Source organism: Diadema antillarum, unplaced genomic scaffold (assembly GCF_040938485.1).
Source record: "Diadema antillarum isolate AM-2024a unplaced genomic scaffold, OU_Dant_1.0 seq00000615_RagTag, whole genome shotgun sequence".
In the NCBI taxonomy this organism is placed as follows: domain Eukaryota; kingdom Metazoa; phylum Echinodermata; class Echinoidea; order Diadematoida; family Diadematidae; genus Diadema; species Diadema antillarum.
Genome location: NW_027271539.1, coordinates 391,053 through 397,066, shown reverse-complemented (window position 1 = coordinate 397,066; position 6,014 = coordinate 391,053).

The window sequence follows — 6,014 nt, the reverse complement described above, 5'->3', positions numbered from 1 at the left end:
GACGGATAGAAATGGAAGAAACAAAAAAGACTCCACGTTGAATAATCACTGATCTCATGAGAATACCCCCCCCCCCCACACACACACACCCACACACAAAATAGTAAAGTGAAATTGACACTTATTGAGAAATCCTGCGCATGCTTTCTGAAGAAAAAAAAAAGAGAAAGAGGGAAAGAAAGGATGAAAAAAAAAGAGAAGAAACACATGATGAAGGTAAAGATAATAATTTTCATTTTTAGGTGTAGTGGAACCTGTTTTGTAATGGATTAAAAAATCCATCAATTATTTGTTACGAAGGGAAACTACATGCAGCGAAAAAAAAAAAACAGAAATCCTGAATGCGGCTGAAAAATAATAAGACACCTTTCAACCAGAATAGATGCATCAAGGCGGAAAATTAAGGAATAGTAAGCAAAAAAAAAAAAAAAAGACAGTTGAAAGGGAAAAAGCAAAGAGAGTTTGACCCGAGAAAGTGAGATAAAAAGTCAAACATTAAGCATTTCCAAGTCTATGTATCCCTCTTAAGTGTTCACCTGCAAGCGTTAACGTCTATTAAGCCGGTGATTAGCTGTAATGAAGCCCGCTTGATACCAGTCACCATTGTTCATCTTGGCATCAGCCGGCGTGGTAATCTCTTCATCCACGGCAGGTGTGCCCCCGTCGCCAAATCTGGCCCCTTGCCTGACGCACCCTTCCGACTGTTTGCACGCCTGATTTCTCATTAGCCGGATGAATTTATGATGAGTCCTAGACAGCATACTCCTGAACTTGCAAAAATGTGCTCACACACCGGCGTGAATTGAGCACGTCAAGCGAATGGAAGTTTATTATAAACGAAGAATTCGCAGACACATGCCGCAAATTATAGTGTATCAAAACTGCAATACTGTAGCAACTGCAATAATGGAGATTTTATTCATCTTTTTTTTTTTTTTTGTTATTACGCAGTGACGTGAAGTGCATAATTGTGTAGGACCGCTTCTTCCGTCCTCAGAATTTGAGCCACTTGCCATGGTTCCATATCAAAATTTTCGGGAATGAAAATACATACCAACCTTCGTTCTTCGAGCTTCAATTGTGGTAACCTATCATATCTATTATTTAGGCCTATATAGGCCTATAGCCCGAAGTGTATAAAATTATTATTACTATTAAAACAAGTCATTTGAAATTCACTAACTCAGCTTTAAGAGCTAAACTGCTAGATTCACTTTTAGTAAACAGTGGTGATGAAGCAGACAAATAGGGGAAAATCATAATCATAACTAAGAGAAAACAACAGCGCAATTTTTCTTTCTTTCTTCTTCTTGACCTTTTGTCTTTCTGTGAGGAGAAGCTGTCGTCTTTTAGCAATAAAAGTGTGTGCCGATGTGTTACGTTAATATATAATTTCAATCGAGACCTCAGAAAACTGTACCAATGAAACCAGGAAGGACACCGAATGACCAACACCATTTTGGATCCGATATTTCCTGGTGTCAGATCTATCGTACACGACGGAGCAGTATTTCTCCTTTTGATAACAAGAAAAAAAAAACTTTGATGATAGTGACCTTTCCATGATAGATGATTTGTCGCCTGCGGCATCAATACGATAAAGATGAATTGTACGCTTGCTATCGCACTTGGACACTTAATATCACACCTGTGATAGCCCTTTGGGCTGTTGTGATTCCTATTAAAATCGTATCACACACATTGAAATGATTGTATCGTTAATGGTTTTTTTACGGGTCATGACAACGACTGAAATTGATTTTATGTAGTGTTATTTTCAGGCTTGAGTATTAGTCTTGGAAATTGTTGTGTTGACTGGTAATGTACAAGAGTAATAGATCCTTTAAGCATGTTAAGTCCATTTAATCTTCATCTGTGTAAAGATATATGTATAAAGTAAACTAGCAAGGTTTGTGATCAAAAGTGTGTGAAACCTTCGATAAAGTTGAAAATAAAGTTGAATTGAATTGAATTGAATTGAATTGAATTGAATTGAATTGAATAAGGTTTGGCACGGCAAAAGACGATTGCTACAGGGCCGGCGGAGCGTTTTCAAAAGTGTGTGTGTGTGTGGGGGGGGGGGGGGGGTTTCATGAGCTACTTCCGGGTTTCTTCAGCTGACAAGCAAAAAAAAAAGGGGGGGTCTTCAGCGCAAAAACATAACCTTCAAGATCTCTATCTATTTCTTTTTAGTGCCACTTACGTACTTCCGGGGTAAAAAAAGTGGGGGGCCCAAATAAAGTGATGACACCTTATGTATTCCTTTGTAAGGTGCAAACAAGTGAGGGGGGGGGGGGGGGCGCCCCTCCCCCCCCCCCCCCCCCCCACCCGTTCCGCCGGCCATGTGCTATATATACCTACACCACTTTCATCAAAGCGTTAATACAGAGTTGAGACTGGCACTGATATTGATTTCACAATTTCTGTAACTAAGCTTTAAAAAAAATAATCAGAAATTACAATTAAAAAAGAACAAAAAAGAATGATGATCAGCAAAGAGGGCAAAACAAAACAGAAATTGATAAGGAGCGAAACAAGTAGGAAAGAAGATAAAAATCACAAGATCTCTGGGAAAGATGGAAAATTCATCATTACAACCTTTGAGAAAGAAGGAAGAGCATCATAAAAAAAAATTCTGGGAGAGAAGGAAAAGCATCATACGAATTTCTAGGAGAGATAGGAGAGCATTATAAGAATTATATCCTTACGATGCTTTTCTTCTTTCTAAGAGATCTTATCATTTCATCTTTCTTCCTCTATCTTCTTTTTTAATCATTTTTTGTTCTCGTATAAGTTTTGTCAGAAGACTCGCGTAAACACAGGTTCTAGCAGACACCCATGCATCGATGCACCTGCGCACAATATAATTATTATTATTGTTGAGGTCAAATCTAACAATCTATCTCCCTTCGAAGAACGCAAATGGATTCAAAAGGAGGGTTAATGAAATTATCGACCTGTCGTCATAATGGCATTTGGCGGGTGGTTACGGTGACCGAGTCGATATCTATATAGGGTTATAAATTACCATTATTACACTATATGTTATAAAACAAATGCCAACGTATGCCAACGAACATCCATGGTGTTGTATTGTATTACGTATGCGAGGGTTTTGTATAGAGAGAGAATCGTCTTTTTTTTCTCTCTTACTCTGTCTCTCCGTCTGTCTGTCTTTGTCTGTCTTTCTGTTTGTCTATTTGTCTATCTGTCTGTATCTCCATACCTCCCCTCTCTCCCCCCCCCCCCCCCCCCCCCCCTCTCTCTCTCTCTCTCTCTCTCTCTCGTCTGTTTCAGAACCTGTGCTGTCGAAAGGTTGCTAAAGAGCGCATTCATTCAGTGGGAACGCTGTGGTATGGGGGATAAGACTCCCGACTCCCAATCGGAGAACCCGAATTCGATTCCCGCCCAGTGCTTACGCCCTTGGACGAGGAGTTTTTACCCACATTGTCCCTCTCGAACAAGTGTATAAATGGGTACCTGGCAACGTGCCAGGGTAATAATAATGGCAGGGCCCTCTGGTAGAGCAGTGGCAACGTTTGAAACTGAAGAGGCTATACTGGATAAAGAAGACCTTATAATTACCATTATTATTATCTAGAATTACAAAAGGCTAGTGATTGCTAAAGAATTGAATGCATACATTAGATACTAGTACTCGTTGTGAAATAAAGCTATAGAATGTGGAAACGGATATATTATATCAGTAGAGATTAACGCAACACGTCTAAGCCATAATATGAAGCTTCATTTTAATATTTCACTCTAATCATTAACAAAGATTCTTGATCGCCATGTTGTGATCAGTGGCGTGATGTGCTTTAACCAATTCAATTCAATTCATTTACATTCATTCTTTTTTCCAGCAAAACATAACACCATACTTCTGGCTTGTATACGGCATACACGAAAAGAGTAAGTATTCTTCTACAAGCGATGACTTTGTCGCGTACCTTGCAATTTTGAGTCCTTCTGTTGATCCAAAGGTTCGAGAATTATGCCAGTGACATTTCCCTCATTGAAAGGCCTACTCAAAACATATAAATCCAAACAAAGTCCCACTGCATTCTATCAAGACATTAGTATAGATATGCAATAGTTTCATCATTCACCATATTCTAAGCAAGAAAAGAACAGAATTGGGGGGACGTCATGTACTTAGAAATGTAATATGTAAGTATGAAAGACACTTAGTAATATGTAATAATTATGTAGAATTATTACATTAATGGGATAAATGTAATGATTTACTGGAATGACATTTGGCACTTATCCAAAAAAGTGTATAAGTTAGTCAAATTGGATTGGCACTCGGATACTTGGAAATGCATGTATCCCGGACAAATATAATGATTTATTCGAATTTCATTTGATTAGTTAGAAAATGTGATGGAGCATCCTTGACAAAATAACGAAATGAGTCATTGGTTATTGACACTTAAACACTCAAAATTGTGTAATATGTATTAAAGAAAATATAAAATTAGTACAGTTGATAAACACTTCAGCAATCAGGAATGTAATATAGTGTATGTGTACTGCGTGGGGAAATGTACGGTGACGAATTAATTTTGTGTGATTGTTGTCAACCTCACAAATCTGTTGTAAATATAACTATATTGTTATATGTTCACTGTAAGTATTTGTAAGTGTGTCATTACCTGCTATATGTGTCCAGAATGGGACCGTGGACCTGGTATATATGTCAACATGTCCTTTGTTTTTACTTATCAATAAAGACATGATTACAACAACATTCGAATCCGTCAATGATTTAAATGCTCTTGAACGGTAAAACTAAACGTAAATAAAAAGTGATGATGCAGTAACATATATATTTTCAATAAGTTCAAATGATTGTTTTCTCGGTCTCTTATTGACTTTAATATCCGAAAATAAACTAGAATGTAAAACGCCCTCTGTGATAAATCATTATGTTGTGATCAGACACATTTCGTACACTGATATATAGGAAAAATCAACAACGATCAGTGATTCCATATAGAGAGTGTAGTAGAATTGTCGTCGCTGTACGTTAGTTGGCGCTGTGCGATTTCAAAGGCATGTGAATCTAACACTACGATGTTATTGATAGAACTATATATATATAATTTATTTTGATATATACATTGTTTTGATTGAATTGACTTGATGGAAATGAAATCAATGAAATAATCAAAATGAAATCAAATTAGACGAAAGTGAAATAAAGCGCAAAATGTGGATAGCAAATGGTAATGAAAATATTTAATTCTCTTCATTATCGTATTTTCAAAACTTGTGTGATTCGAAGGAACGATGCAGATGACAAGAGCGACTGGTATGGTAATCAACTTTTAAAGTTCAGCGATGATCGAGTCTGCATTGCCTTTGGTTTCATAATTAAATCGTCGTGTTTTCGTCTATCAATGCCGCCGTTGCAAACAATTTTACGTCATAACCGTCAAGAAACAACGGTAATTTCGAACACATTGATTAAAAAGCGGCGACCTTTCTATAAGAGGAATGGCGCTTTTTCAACGTGCTAGATTTTTTAGTAGAAAAAGGTAAACGTAATTTGTGCGTGTGCATTTCAAAAACATAATTGTAATTTTGTGTTGAGTTTGATGTTTGTTTGTTTGTTGTTGTTTTTTTCGTCAGTAAAGTTTACCTCAACCAGAGAATGACCAACAACTTTCAAGCTTCATTCCATTACAGATCTCCATCATCTTCTCCTATCCTTCAGGCGTAAAGCTGACGAACGTATGTACGTTTAAAGGGGATGGCTATAACTGATCAGTGGGAATCATTGGGAATGCTGGGGGATGATTGTTCCAATCCATGTGGGATTCATTTAAGAGTACATTATATATCTATTGTTGTGTGAAAATTATTTGCTTCAGAATTGTCTTATATTCAAGTAATGTGCAGATTAATGTTCCGTCACTGACCAGGCACGCTAACCTGGAAACATTAAAATGCACATTACTTGAATATGAGACCATGCAGAAGCAAATAATTTTCAAACAACAATA